At 40.3% G+C, this 16,394-nt stretch overlaps 1 long non-coding RNA gene across 1 annotated transcript in view; it reads left to right on the top strand.

Moving 5' to 3' along the window:
* Positions 1-6,979: 6,979 nt before the first annotated feature.
* Positions 6,980-16,394, top strand: part of Gapdhl3 (glyceraldehyde-3-phosphate dehydrogenase like 3) — a 158,548-nt gene continuing 149,133 nt past the window's right edge. The window contains exons 1-2 of the long non-coding RNA XR_015638432.1: positions 6,980-7,072; positions 15,036-15,160. This is a non-coding gene — a long non-coding RNA (glyceraldehyde-3-phosphate dehydrogenase like 3). The remainder of the gene's footprint in view (positions 7,073-15,035; positions 15,161-16,394) is intronic.

Here is a 16,394-nt window from a genome sequence, read left to right as displayed (position 1 = left end):
GGAGGGGGATGTTTGCCCGGAAACCGGGAAAGGGAATAACACTTGAAATGTATATAAGAAATACTCAAGTTAATAAAAAAAAAAAAAAAAAAAAAGATTGCCAGCTTCCTGGGCATGACGTTGTTTTCTGTAGCTTGATAGCAAATGTGGGTTTAAGTGAGAAAACTCTCTCTTCCTGGTGGAGTGCTGCAATATTTACAGTATCTGAAAACAGAGGGGATTTTTTTCCCCTCTCCCGTTGCTTTATTTGAAATTGTGAAACACTTTACCCTGAACGCGACCCAGGCATTCACTGCTATCCAAGTTGATTTGACTTCGGTTTCATGCTTTTTTGACCACTGTCTGGTCCAGGAATCCCTAAAATTGCTTTGAATCACAAGAGGTCAAATCAAGAAAGACTAGTCACAATGTCAATAAAAAGGAAAGCAATTTTGGGTTAGTAGACCTGTCAAGAAATCTAGCATGACAGGCCACGTGCTCTTGCAGTAGCCACAAAAAGGTGAGCTTGCTCCGTTTTGCTGCCTGACTCCTGCACTGCTGTGCCTGTCACTAATGGAAAATATTTGTCTTTGCCTTCACTGAGATACAGCCATACATTTTCACCACCAGTGCCATTTCCAACAAGACAGGTGCATCCCAATATCGCTAGGGAGGACTCATTTGAAATGTTTAGGGTTAATACATAGGTGTTTCCTTAATCTCTTTCCTGGGTACTGAACTACCTGATCTCTAAAAGTTCTCTGTCATTTACTCTAAGAAATCCAGGGGACCTCCTAGCTAATAGAACACGTAAGGCAGAGGGTGGGTGGCCGGGGCTCATTTCTATGCGAGTTAGCTTGTTAGCCCCTGGATCCTCCTGTTCCTCGAAAGGGCAAACTAATGTTCTAATTTTCTCAGACAGTTCTCTGGAAGTTCCTTGTGGGTCTTCCGTAATTATATTCCATGAGGTAAAACTGCAAATGGATTTTATTTGATAATAAAAGTCACACTTAAGGCCGTATGGGTATGGGCAAGTCTCCTTGAACTGTTGTACCTCGAGATCCTGCTCTGCCCTCTCTCCTTTTGCACCCTGTACTTTTTGCTGCATTTCTTCTCATCCGCCTTCCCCCTCCTTTTATAATGTTTTTCTTTCCGCGGCTCGTTTTATTTCCTACCTTTTATTGTCTCTATCGCTTGTGACATCTCTGTAGAGAGTTTTTTTTTTTTCCATCTACCTTCTTTGCTTTGTGTATGTAAAGAGATGCAGGAGCTGATGTAGGAATGTGTCAAAAATGAACTCAGTAGGAACAGAGATGGGGATGGTAGATGGGGATGAAGCAGAATTCTTCCGACTGGCTCATATGTGAGCGTCTTTGAAAATTCTCCCCTAAAGTAATCCAGTGGACCTTTGTTAGTTACAGATAATGATGAGAAATCTCTTCAGTGTTAACTCGGAATCTTTAAACATTTAATGTACTTTTTATTTGCCCCTCCAAGGCTTTTAAATGCCGAACATTTCAGCTTATACAAAATGCATAATTTACTCTAGTAATGATTATTTAATTTTTTTCTGTAAGGTAGATTTTTCAATGGCCTGCCTCTGTTTTCCTTCTTCTCTCCATTTGGGAACGGCTTTTTTTTTTTTTTTTTTTTTTACCTGATCTGTCATGTGCATTTTCAATGAGGCTCCCTGAGGTGAGAACAGTGATGAATAGGGGTGGCGGTACATTTGTCCTACACAGCCCTCACTGATTTAATGAGAGCCTTGCCATGCTCCTAAATCAAGCCCATCATTTCTGAAAGCCTTTGATTTTTGTAAGCATTAATACCAATTACCATGTTGATGTCAGCAAGACAATAAAGTATCCAGAATCACACTGGTCACTGTTATATTTATGGAAGAGGGGAGAACCGTGTGGACTCAGATGTCACGTTAGCTTTCTCAAACGGGAATGTTTTTCTTTCAGAAAGGAAAAGAAAAAGGAAAAAAAAAACAACTTTAGCTTCTCAGAGAAATGGAACACAGCTATGCTTTGATTTTTCATTTCATTCGAGCAAGATTTGGGGAGAGTCAGCGGGGCAGTCCTAAGGACAGTTTCCAATTTCCTGTGTGGTTCTCCTGAAGCACAGTAAGCTTTCAGAAGCATCAATGGGGAGACAGAGAATTGATTTGGGGGGTTTGAGGTAAGAACCGAAATTACCCCTTTGCCTGTCCCGCTTCCTGTGTTTTTTTCCTCTCCTGGCTGCTACCTGCTGTTGTGTTCCCTCCTTTGCTCTCCTCAGCTTCTCAGATCTCTCCTACACACACACTCACTGCTTACTGCCACCAAGTACAGTTTGCTCACACCAGGACTCAAAACATGGCTGCCTGACCACCCATTCCCCGTATTCTGTCGGTCTATTGTTCTCCTACCAGATAAGCAGGAGCGGTGCGAGGGATTAATATCGTGTCATTCTCTGTGCTGTTTGTGTGCTTTTGTGAAGTACAAACACGACTACTTGATGATGTGGTACTTAGAGAACTGATACCATCAGAAGATCGTCTTGCACTTTAGGAACCTTGAAAAAGGTGGTCAGTTTGAAGGCTGGAACTCAGGAGAAAATCAGAGGAGTCGGAGCAGCAGGAGAGCGGGAATAATCGTTTGCTAGAATAAGCTGTGTTGCTTCATCTTTGTTCTGAAAGCTTATCTGCCCTTTTGCTTCAGAGAAATTGCACAGCACAGAGCTGCTAGGTCTACTTAACCTTCGGGTAGACTCCCTCTCCACAGGTTCTCACCTGGGAGGAAGAAAGGGCAGGCCGCTTGCTAACAGCCAAAGCAACAGGTGGAGACACCGAAGAGTTGAATCTTTTATCAGTTGCTGTGAAGCCTGATAAAAGCCCACTCCTCCTGTTTTCACGGTCCCTCAGGGAACGGCGTTCAGACGCAAGGTCAGGGGTCAACACTGATGTGGTGTCACGCAGTGTTGAGGGAGCTTTATGCACTTTGCAGCTGGACAAGAGGACAAGGGCTAAGAGCATGGGACAGGGGAGGAGTTCAAGAGTCAGGAAGACTGGGTAACTTGTCTGGAATTATGGAGCAAATTCCAAAATCCACGATCTTGCTCGGAGCCACACATTTCCAACTACTCAGGTCATCCACCTATGAGGAGTTGTCCCTCAGACATCTTAGGGCCGGAGCTTGATACCTATCTATGGGTAACCTCATCTGAGCCATGTGACTTACTGTATTGCTATATCTGAGTCTGTTGCTTCTTATCAGAGACAACAAAGTTGTTAGCCTGGACCCTTTGAGCTTGCCTCTCAATTTCTTCCTTGTAGTGGAGCCAAAAAAAATTATAAGAGTCACATAGTAGATGATTATTTAATGATTGCTTTGCCCTATTCTCATGGTAACACTGTAGTTCCCAATGTACTAAGCAAATTATTTTGTGGAAAGTTTCTGGCTGTATATAAAGAGTTATTTACAAGAAAGAAAAATAAACAGGATTTGACCCAAACTTAATGTAATTATTTTTCAGAATTTGCTGTTAGAGTTCTCTGGTTATCTTGACCTTTAGGGGCTGAATTGACTTGAATACTTGAGAAGTTCATTAGTGAACAGATTTTAGAAGTTATAAACCCAGGATCCCCACATGTAAATAACAATTTAAATACAGTATTTTGAGCTAAGGGTGATAGCGCATGCCTATAATTTCCGTTCTTTGGAGGCAGATGATGGAGGATCACATTGTAACATCACTCTTTGTTGTTTAATGAATAAGAGCAGCCTGGACCACCCTGTATTTTTAAAAGCAATTAATTAATGAATTAATAAGTAGCAATTCGCAGAGTGAAAGGAAAGTTATAATTTTATTATATTGACTGTTTCGGTGCTTTGAGAGCAACATCAAATACCAAAGTCTTTTGGAATTTTGAAACAATCTCTGTTTTACTTCTATGAAATTACATCAAGAAAGAGTCCTGTCTTAGTCAGTGGTAACCAATAGGGTAGTGAGAAAATACCATGTCCAAAACAAATCTGTGGAGGAGAGGATTTATTTCACCCAGAGTTCTGGGTAATGTTTCATTGTCAAAAGCAGCAATGGTAGGAACTCAAGCAGTGCAGGAACCTGGAGGCAGGAGCTGATGCAGAGGCCATGGAGAATTGCTGCTTGATGGTTTGCTCATCATGGCTTGTTCAACTCCTTTCGTATAGAATCCAGAATCACCAGCCCAGGATGGCACTGCCTAGATGGGCTGGGCCCTTCCCCATCAATTAGTAATTAAGGAAACTCCCTACAGTCTGATCTTATGAAGGCATTTTCTTGGTTGAGGTTCCCTTGTTTTCAGAGATCTCTAACTTGTGTCAAATTGACATAAAATTAGTTAGCTCAGGCCCATATCCTTATATTCTTCACCTCAATTTATTGGCCACACTTCATTCCAGCTGTCCTATGCTACTGCTTGCTGTCAAGAACCAGCATGACTCCATCCTGATTCCAACACTGAGAATAAGATAAGCACTTTCCAGAAATGTGTGGAATAGCCTAGGACTTAAAAAGTGGGTAACAGGCCACACTGGTGAATAAGACAGCAATTCAATGTGTCTTCAAGCCTCAATGTTTTCCATGATTTTCCTTCTGCTACCACCACTGCAGAACTGGAAGGAAAGGTAGGCGGGTATGAACAGAAAAGCTTGAGACATCCTGGCGTTTTGATGTGGAGAATAAGAAAGAAGTTGTGAGCAGAAAACAATGTTTCTTTGTTTGAATTGGTCTTTGGCGCTGCAGCTTGCAGACAGTCAAGTTGTAGCACAGCTGCAGCTCAGACAGCGTGTGAATGCAAACTCCAACAGGAGAATCATTTCCACCTCCAGTGCCTGTGGTCTGGATTTCAGGGGGCATTGCATGGTGGCTTTTTTGTTCTTCCCTCCTAATCACCTGATCTCAAATCTTCAGACATGATTGTAAGAAGGATATGGAAAAAGAAAGAAAGAAAGAAAGAAAGAAAGAAAGAAAGAAAGAAAGGAAGGAAAAAAGAAAGAAAAAAAGAAAACTAACTGCTCTCTGACCTTCAGCCAAGAAAGGAAAAATGAATCCTGGAGGAACCAGGAAAGAATGAAGTGGATTCTAAAGAGGACCAGAGCCACATTATGAAGTGTACACACATATCCAGCCCACCACTGCTTATGTTAGACTCTAAATAAGAATAGAGAGATAGGACAAATGGTTCCAGTGGGTCCAATGTAGAATAAAGAACAGTTTAAAGGCCAAAATCTGAACACATGTTGACATCACGGGAAACCAAACACTAAAATAAGAAAGAAATGTAGGACTAGAGATATAACTCAGTGAATAATGCTTTTGGCACATAAGCGTGAGAAACTGAGTTCTGATTCCAATCACTCACATAAGTGCCAGGCAGGCTTGGAAGGCCTGCAGGTAACATGAACACTTGGGAGGTGAACGTAGGGGCTCTCCAAGGCAAGCCCATATAACTAGAATTGCCAAAACGAAGTTAGCAGCTGGTTCAGAGAGACCCTCCCTCAGTACATAAGGTGGAGAACAATAGCAGAAGACACGTTGTTATAGTAACATCTCTCTCTGTCTCTCTGTCTCTCTCTGTCTCTCTCTGTCTCTCTCTGTCTCTGTCTCCCTCATTCTCTCATTCTCTTTCTCTAACACACACACATACATAAAGAAGAAGGAGGAGGAGGAGGAGGAGGAGGAGGAGGAGGAGGAGGAGGAGGAAGAAGAAGAAGAAGAAGAAGAAGAAGAAGAAGAAGAAGAAGAAGAAGAAGAAGAAGAAAGTTGCTTAAAAATCAGAAGAGATATAGGGAATCTAAGGAATACTTTCAACCAACAGTACATAACACTTATAGAACATTTTATTCAATGCTGAATATAATGTGCACTATTTTCAAGTATACAGGTAACATTTATCAAGTTAAACCATATTACAAAAATTTTAGAGTCTGAGACATTTTAAAGAATGTATGTTATATAAAGCAATCTCTGAAGATAATGAACCAAAACTAGAAAAAACAAAGAAACAAACAAACAAAGGCCAACCACCACCAACAACAAATAAAAGTTTTGTTGATAGATTTTTGTCTGCATGACACAAGCTAGAGTCATCTGAAAAGAAGGAACCTATCTCAACTGAAAAAAAAATGTTTCCATCAGTTTGGCTTATAAGCAAGACTGTGGAAAATTTTCTTGAATAGTGGATGATGTTGGAGGGTTCAATCTATCACTGGCAGTGACTCATCTGGACAAGTGGTCCTTGGAGTATTAAGAAAGAAATCTGAGCCAGCCAAAAGGAGCAAGACAGTAAGCAGCCTACCTCCATGGTTTCTGCTTCAGTTTCTGCCTCCAGGTTACTGCCTTGAGTTTCTGAACTGATTCCATCTACAACTGTAAATTGAAATGAACCCTCTTTTTCAATGTTGATTTGGTTGTGGTCTGTATCACCTCAGAGGAAACCTACCTGGGACAGAAGGATAACTACCACATGTGTGGACACATAGAACTAAACAGCATAGATTCTAACACTTCACGGAACAAAGAGAGTGTCTCACGAGAAACTAGAAAATATTCTGAGGTGACTGAACCTAAAAATATTGCATTTCATAATATACGTGATGAAGAAACAAATGAATGTGGGAAAACAATAGAGAGAAGTAACTGAAGGATGCTTGTAGGCTTAGATTTTTCCAAACCTTCTTTTAATAAAGGTACTTAAATGCTTTAACCTCTCCTCTAGCCCACCACCCACCAACATTCATAGAAAGGAAGGGTCAACAGGGCAAAGGAAGATATAGAACTGTTTGGAGCAAATCCAATTTATATTGTCAGGATATCAGGAATTCAGTTCACACATATCAGCAGCAGCAGTTTGATCCAGAAGAAACCATGAGGCTCTGTCAATCTGCCTAAGTCTGTGGAAATGGCAAGAAGCCAACAGAATACCGAAGAAGCTTTTGAGTGTGTTTCTCTCTATGATGTCACGACAGACAATGACCATTAAAGAATGGCAAGGCAAACCAATACCATAGAGCAGCATCAGTGAAGATCAAGATCAGCAGGGCTGAAGGATGACTAACAAAGAATGGTAAGATGGTCCAGCCTCATCCACTGTCTGTTGGGTTTTATTTATACTCTTTCTAAAATATAACATGTTCTTTCAAGCATCTGCTCTAGCAAAACATCACAGGTCCTTTTTCCAGGCCATTCCAGAAGAACAGCACATGTCTGTTCTTGCAAAATGTCCTTCCATGTGTTTCCTTTAGCAAAAACATCCTTTCCTAAGACAGTTTTCAGAAAAATATCAAATGACACATTTGAATCTCCAAAGAAACTAGAAATTTCCACTTCAGATGCGTCTTTAAAAGATGAATAATAATGATCAAAATCTATCAAAACATAAGTAGAAATAGTGATATAAAACACAAATTACCAACACTTGGAGGGGGAGGCCCTCCAATAGATTACAATATTATAATAATAGAACTATAAAAGTGACACAATACTCATGAATTATGATGATTAATTCTTTAGGCATGTCACATACCCAAAATTAATATTTTACCATTTACCAAAATGAAATCAATAATTGCTGTAGTAACTGAATTCTTAGTTCTCCCCAAATTCATCCACAGGCATTGTGATTTTGCATTCCGTTGGAAAAATGACAGGGTTTTCTTTTTATATAGACAAGCTGGTATTAAAGGCAGTATGAGCCGGCTACATAAACAAAGCCAAAACAGTTTTAAGAAAAGAATAAATGTGGAGAAATGGCATCTTCTGACTCTTAGACTTCTATAAAGCTGCAGAACCCAAGGCAGTGGAAGATCGTCTAAATGGTTAGAGCACATAAGCCATTCAAACGAAGCAGACCAGCTAGAACCAGAGCTTCATAGTCTATCAAAAACCCACAGCCCACTCCAAAGCGAAAGGACACTCAACAAACAGTGATGGGAAAAAGTACCCATCCGTGTCTTAGCTCTAAGTGGTATATCAGAATACCATGGACTGGATGTCCTAAATAGTAGACATCAAGTTGACATAAAACTATCCAGTATGGGGTTCCAAATGCTCCAAATTATTTTTCCCTGACCCTAATGCTGAGAAGTGTTAGTTGTCTCAGCTCTTGAGGAGAGCTTCTTTCCTGGCTTTTGGAATTTCATCTGAGTCTAAAGATACTCCTTGACATTGTTTATTTAAGAAACTGTGTTTCTCATGTCAAATACAGAGGCAAATGCCAGCAGCAAAACACTGAACTGAGAATGGGACCCCAGTTGTAAGAATTAAAGAAAGGACTGAAAGAGCTGAAGGGGCTTGCAACCCCATATGAACAACAATGCCAACCAACCAGAGCTCCCAGGGACTCAACCACTACCCAAAGCCTATACTTGAACTGACCCTGGGCTCCAACTGCATAGGTAGCAATGAATAGCCTTGTTGAGGCACCAGTGGAAGGGGAAGCCCTTGGTCCTGCCAAGGTTGGACCCCCAGTGTAGGGGATTTTGGGGGGCGGTAATGGGAGTTAGATGGGGAGGGGAGCACTCATATAAAAGAGGAGGGGGAAGGGTTAGGGACTGATGGACAGGAAACCAGGAAAGGGAATAACATTTGAAATGTAAATAAGAAACACCCAATTTAATAAAAATGGAGGAAAAAAAAAGAAACTGTGTTTCTTAGAGCCTGAATCATTGGTACTCTACTCTGTTCAGGAAACTTTCTCCTATACCAATGTGTTCAGGGGTATTTCCCAACTTCTCTTCTATGAGATTTATTATATGGGTTTTATGTTGAAATCCTTCATCCAATTGAACTTTGAGTTTTGTGCAGGGTGATAAATATAGATCTATTTGCATGCTTCTACATGTAGATATCCAGTTAGTCCATTTGTTGAAGATGTTTTCTTTTTTCTGTTTTATGGTTTGGGCTTCTTTATCAAAAATCAAGTATCTATAGGGCTGGGACTTAGATTTGATTCTGTCTATTTCTGTTCCTATTCCGTGCAGGTTTTCGCACTATTCCTCTGTAGTACAGCTTGAGGACAGAGTTGGTGATTTCTCCTGAAGTACTTTTATTATTTGGTATTGTTTTGGCTATTCTGAGTTTTTGTTTTTCCATACAAAGCACAGAATTGCTCTTTCAATGTCCATAAAAAATTGTGTTGGAACTTTGATGGAGATTACATTGAATCTATAGACTGCTTTTGGTAAGATGGTCATTTTCACAGTGTTAATCCTACCTATCCATGAGCATGAGAGATCTTTCCATCTTCACATACCCAGGTTGGCTTCCACTTCCAACCTCTCTAAAGAGAAGGGAAGGGGGCTGGGGGAGGATTGTAGGAAGCGGTGACCAGGAGGTAGGCAGTGAGGGGAATGTAAATTGAGTAAGTAAGAAATAAAATACAAAGCTTTTAAAATTTAAGAAAGATGAAGAAATGGGGACTGTTTTATTTTTCGAGAGAAATGATGATTCGGAAATAAATTTCAATTATCTGGAAAAAAGAATCTGAGCTTCAATATTGTCATGTTAGAGAGACACAAATATTTAGTTCACAACAGCCCAAACAAACATCAAGAAAAAAACAGTTGGATATAAACTTAACACCATGTACAAAAAAGATAAAAAACATCATATATTAAAAGATGAGATCAGAAAATATAAATCTTGTAGCATAACACAGAAATGTTTATGCCATGGGTTAAGGTATGCAAGGTTCTTTAGTGGTGCATACTGAAATTTAAATGCTTTGTTCTGTGAAAGTCACTATGGGTAGATCAAAAAGATTTAGTACATTGTGTGAGAAGATATTTACTAATATGACAAAAGGATTTGTGTTTAAAATATTTAATACTTGCATTAACACTGAGAATTTCATACATTGTGTTTACTGTCATATTCACCTACTTTCCCCCTAAACACCCCGAAGATCTATCTTTCCTCAATACCTACCCTAACTTTGTATACTTAATTTTTAGAATCCCATCAAGTCTAGTTTTTGCTGCTAATATAGGTGTGTGATCCTCCACTGGAATGTGATCTACCTATCCTTGTTCATCCCCATAACAAAAATTAACTCCCTTCCCCTAGCAGCTGTCATTCACCGATAGCTCCCAGTTCCTCCATGCTGGGAATTTGTGCGATCTGAGCTTGTGCTGGTCTTATGATACCTGACACACTATCATGATAAAAAAATATTTTTTAAAAACTCCAACTCATCCAAAGGAAAAAATCAATTCAATTAGTAAAAATTAAACCATATACTTAAATAAGCATTTTGCCAAGATGATGTCAAGATAGCATGGGCATACGTAAAGACATTCAGCATTGTTGCAATTAGAGAAGACAGACTAAAACTGCACATAGACACTCTACTCTTGCAGATAGCCAAAATCCTGAAAATCTTACTTTCAAAGGCTGAGTGGGTAGAGCACAGAGAATTTAGAACCCCATGCTGGATAATTTTATGTCAACTTGACACAAGATAGAGTTACCTGAAAAGAGGGAACCTGAATTGAGAAAATGCCTCCATAAAATACAGCTATAGGATTTTCTTACTTAGTAATTAATAGGGGAAGACCCAGACCATTGTGGGTGGGACCACCCATGGACTAGTGGTTCTGGGTTCTATAAGAAAGAAGTCTAAACAAGACTTGGGGAGCAACCCAGTAAGCAGCACTCATCAGCTGATGCTTCAAGTTCCTACCCTGTTTGAGTTCTTGTCCTGATTTCCTGCCATTATCAACATCAACAGGAAGGTGTAAGCCAAATAAATCTTCTCTTCCCCAACTTGCCTTTTGGTCATGGTTTTTCATCAGACTAATAGAAGCCCTAACTAAGACAGACCTTCATATGTTATAGGTTATTGATAATGCCTGTTCTAAAACTCTATGAATATGTTGAAATTTGATATCCCATGAAGTATTCGTTTGAACATGGGGTCCTGCTAAGGAAGTCAACACTATTAAATGAGGTCATGAATATGTAGTCTGATCCAATAGAGGCAGTTATAACCCCTTAGATGAAAGCCCAGAGAGCTGTACTTTTCCATTTGTGAAGTCACTAAGAAGATAGAAAGACAACCCACTACTGTAAACCAAATCAGTCAGAAACTCCATCTTTTACTCACAGACTCTAGAACCATTAGAAGGTAACCCAAGCAGTCTTTGCAGTTAGTTTAGTTTAGTTTAGTTTAGTTTAGTTTAGTTTAGTTTAGTTTAGTTTAGTGTTAGAGGAGTGTATGTCTGGGCTGGCAAGACATCTAACTAGATAAAGGAAATTGCTGCCTAGCCTTGTGACCTGAGTTTAGACTTTGCCATTCACATGTATAAGAAAAGAAACTACCCTGCCCTGTAAGGTGCTCTCTCGCATATGCAGGTATGCCATGGCATGCAGCCTGCATGGGCACATAAATAAACAAATGCATTTTTAAAGTTTGCTCACTCTTATTCTATGAATATTTTTGCTTGCCATCTGTGAATATATGTGTACTATATCAGTTCCATGCCCATGGAGGCCAGAAAACTGTGTCAGTTCTCCTGTAATTGGAGCTCTGGAGATACCATGTGTGTGTTGGGAACCAAACTCATGTCCTCTAAAAGAACAGCCAGTGCTATAAGCCAATGAGCTTTCTTTTAAAGTAAGAAATAAAGTGAGGCCATTTTATAGCCAAAACAGTACAGAATACCCAGAAAATAGTCCACAGAACTCAAAAGGCTTAACAAGCCTAAGGGCCCAAGTGAGGACTCCTCAATCCTACTTGGGAGGGAGAAGAAAGAAATCGCAGGAGGAGGGAAGGAAGGAGGGACCTGGGTGGGAAAGGGGACAGGGAGGGGAAGAGGGGAACTTGATGTTGTATTGGATTGGGGGGAAAGGAATGAAACCCTGAAGGCCAATAGAAAAAATAGAAATAGGCAATCTCGGGAAGTAGGAGATGGGGTGACCCTCCAGAATGTACCAGGTACTTGGGAGGTGAGAGACTCTCAGTACTAAAAGAGAGGAACCTTAGATGAAATGCCCTACCCATAGGGAGAGGGAACTTGTAGAGCCCACCTCCAGCAGAAAGGCAGGGCATCAAGTGAGGGATGAGGTTGCCATCCCACGGTCAAGGATTCTGACCCATAATTGTTCCTATATGAAAGAACTGCAGGGATAAAAATGGAGAAGAATCTGAGGAAAAGGAGGTACAGAGTCAGGCCCAAAGTAGGATCCAGCTCAAAGGGAGGTCTCAAGGCCTGACACTATTACTGAGCTTATGGAGTGCTCAAAAAAAGGGACCTATCATGACTGCCCTCTGAAAGACCCAAGAAGCAGCTGAAAGAGTCAGATGCAGATATTTACACCCAACCAATGGATAGAAGCTGATGACCCCTGTGGTTGAATTAGGAAAAACCTGGAAGCTGAGGAGGAGGGTGACCCTGTAGGAGGACCAGCAGACTCAATTAATCTGGACCCCTGAGATCTCTAAGACACTGGACTATCAACCAGGCAGCATACACTAGATGATGTGAGGCCCTGAACACATACACAGCAGAGGACTGCCAGTTCTGGGTTTAGTCAGAGAAGAGGCATCTAATCCTCAAGAGACTGGAAGTCCCAGGGTGTAGGGAGGTGTGGTGGGGGTGACCTCTTGTGTGTAAGTGTTGTTTCCTGTGGTTGGGCAGGGCTCTGTGGCCAATGGGATGTGAATGAAGCTAGCATGTACTATTTCCAAAGCCAAATGTAAAACATTTGGTCAGTTGGTGCAAACATGCCAGTTGTCTTGCTGTTGCCCATACAGGGAAGCTCTGAAAGTGTAAAATGTAAACCATGCAAGTGAACAAAGGGGATTTTGGACAGCCTGAGTACGTGGATGACTATTTATTAGTTATGTCTTTCAAGTAACCCAATCATTGCACATTGGAGATAAAGGTATGTATCATAAACATGTGCTCCATCTAGCCTAACCAATATAGAAATTAGTTAAACGAGCTGAGTGCTTCTGTAGCAGAAAGCGAAAATAGGTCAAATAGGCATGGCATGCACGTCAACAGCAATGGACGCATCAGAAGCTATGATTAAGAGGCCTTACATTGAAACAGTGACCAAGCTATGTCATTGGTGGAGCAGATAATATTCCTATTGCAAAGCAAGTCTAGGACAGTGGCTTTGAGATGGGCAAGTTGGGGCCCTCTGGGGCTGTCAGAAATTTTAAAGGTAATAATCAATCCTTCAAGAGAAAGAATGTTGTATTCCAAATACTGCTTGTATTGTGCCCGAAACACTCTGGTCTTGAGGAAGACACATTCACTATGCTTGAGATTGCAGAATCAAGAGGAGAAGCTGGGCAATTTGAAAGCAAAAAAGCAGAGAATAAAATACTGCTGTCATCCGGCTTTTTCAATATTGGAAGGTTGTTGGTATTACATTTTCAAAAAGGAAGACAGAAAACTGAAAAGACTCCATAAAAACTAAGACTTTTGCCAAAGGGTCAGTCAGTAAGTTTGGCTGACATATCTGTGGCTGATACTTCTGAACGAACACAAAATAAGCCACAGGTGAATGACCTACCTTGAGACACAGCACCCAGTCAGACTTGAGGATAGAGAAAGAAGCAAAGCAGACAGTTAAAAAAGAAACGGCATTACTTTTCCTCACAAAACTATTATCTATTAAAAGAAAAAGGAAAGACAAGTACAGTAAACTTGTAAAGTTTCTCAAAAGGTGCTAGACTATATCTTCAGAAATTTGGAAATGACTGAGCTAAAAATAGATTGGCTAATAAACTTTTAAAAATCTGTAGTTTCACAGTGGACAAAATCTGGGTGTCTTTCCTGAAAAAACCTATGCTTAATGGGATACTTAAAACAAGACTTGGGTTTCCAAAACTTGAACAAGAAAGAAGCAGACTGAAAAGCTGTCTGGTTTCAAGGTGAGCAACGGTGACCTTCTTGGTTGTCCAGGATGACTAAAAGCAAAGGACATGGGAAGATGAAGACAACATGTCATGACTTAAACCACAGTGAGTAAGGCATTTCCCTGAACTGAATGCGCCAGCCCACAAAACACTCTTGTTTGGATGTGCCCTGCACTGAGGATAGCTGGGTGCTGTTCTGAGCAACTGTAAACCTGAGAGTTTCTTTTCAATGCATTCTTCTCAAGCAAAAGATGATGCTTCCTCATTCTTATGCTGCCCAGCCAATAAGAGTTCAGAATATAAAAGAGCAGAGAACACTTAGATTCTTTTTACCTCTTCTTCACTAGGAAAGACTGTGTATTGCAGTTACTATTTTCCCTGCACTCGTGCTGTGTAGATACACGCACACCCACATACACACATACCTAGGAAGAGAGGAACTAATATTTTATTTCAAAATTGCCAGAGTTAAAATTGCACCAGGTCCCACTCCTAAACAAAGATCTACAGTCACTTAATAACTGGTAAATAGAAAACCAGTTTGCTCCAGAGACAACCCCCTGATAGATTATCAACCCAAACATTCAGCTTTAACTTATACACATACAAGAACACTATACAGACACGCCAGGTTATATTCATACATACACATTTATTTTATACACATAATTATAATAAAAAAGAAAGAGATTATGGAGTTGAGAGGGAGGATACAGAAGGAGCTGAAGGGAGTAGAATGTGAGTAGAAATGATGTAAATGAAGTAATCATGTGTTGAATTTTGAAATAATAATGAAATCGATGTTTTTTACAACTTGTCTTATTGGTTATTGCAAGAATAAAATTCACAACTCTTTGAATACACTGTTAACATGCCTTAGACTAATTATATGTGGAAGGCCAAAATGTCTTTCTGTACTTCTGTTTAATCAACATAGAGCAATCTCATAGATGCAGAATTAAATTTCTGACCTATCAGTGTAGTGAATTTTTCAAGACGCTCAAGAGCTTTGTCATAATGTAGAATCACAATGTTTCTTCAAAGCTGATGTGGAAATGAAGGTGTTTCTCTTTTAAGATTAGGTGTTGTGTAAACATGAATTTGATTATGTTATTTATATTTAATTATAGTAATATTAATATTTTTAAAAATGCCCTAGGAAAATACACCTCATCTCTGTCAGTTGTAAGGGATGTCATCACTCTGAGGGACTGAGTTCAGAGCTCTGAAGTAACTGACTCCAGGGATCATGCGGGTGAAAGAAGGTGGTATCATGAGGAGGAGGTAAGTGAATTCCTTATTAAATAGAACTAGTCAACTTAAATGTTGGTGACTAGAAGGCAGCCCTGGTACAAGAGTGGCTCTGGGGGAAGCACACACAACGGGGAATGATAAAGTCAAACATTTTCCCCTGCTGTGCTGTAATGGCTAGAGTCAGCTTTGTGCAACCACAAGACGGTTAATCTCTATCTCTGGGTGACTACATGGAATGTAGACCACATCCTCCCTGCCAGCCCTCCTCAGGCATGTAGCAAGAGTGATGTCTTCCATTTTATATATGCCAGAATGCATCCTGGCAAGTTACTTGTAACCCAAGAATTATTTGAGGCATTCAAAGAAGAGAAATAACTAGGAGATGTTGAAGAGACTAGCAAAATGCACAAAAAAAAAAAAAAACCAAAACAAAAACTACACAACATAGTGACTCCAGGGCCACAATGCTCAAACGTCGACTCAAAATGGGCCCGTAGCTCACAACAGTAGTTCCTTTGCTGTTTCAGTGTCCTGTGATGTGGAAGACAGCCTTAGACACTGCAGTGGTTTGATGAGAAATGCCCTCCGTAGACTCGAGTATTGAACACTTGCTCTGCAGTAATCGATGCTCTTTGGGGAGGTTGCGAATCCTCGCTGAGGGAAATACATCCTTGAGGGTAGAGTCTGAAAGTTCACAGTCTCACCCCACATCATCCACTGGTTTGTGTTTGTTACTGCTGTGACCCATCCCTTACCTCCCTGCTCCTCTTCCACCGCTGTAGACTCTCTCTTAGAGCCACAACCAGAGAGAACCACTTCTTTCTAGAAGTCGATAGCAGCATTTTACTACAGCAAGAAGTAACTAATAAGAAATACAGTTAGTTCCTGAATCATTTCCACTCCAGACTAAGAATGTGAATGGTATGGTCATAATCCTGGCTTATGGGGTGACTGATAAGTATCACGAGGAAGATAATTCATGATGCCTGTCACTATTCACACACCCCTATCTGCCCCCACCTTAACTTTTAGGCTAAATCCAATATTTATCAGTAAGTCTCTGCTAATAGAAGTTTATGCATTTTGCTCCTTTCATTTGGGCTGAATGTTTTCTCAAGTGAATAGGTAATGTAGGAGAAGGCTGGCAACCACTGCCTTTTGGGGGAAAGCTCTAGTTTTTATGAGGTTGGTGCAGAGAATATTTTGTTTCATTTTTCTCCCTCTGCAACTGGGACTGTGTGTTAGTTTCATTTTGATAGATGAC

This window comes from Rattus norvegicus, chromosome 15 (assembly GCF_021556685.1).
Source record: "Rattus norvegicus strain SHRSP/BbbUtx chromosome 15, alternate assembly SHRSP_T2T, whole genome shotgun sequence".
Lineage (NCBI taxonomy): Eukaryota > Metazoa > Chordata > Mammalia > Rodentia > Muridae > Rattus > Rattus norvegicus.
This window is presented reverse-complemented; position numbering and strand designations above follow the sequence as displayed.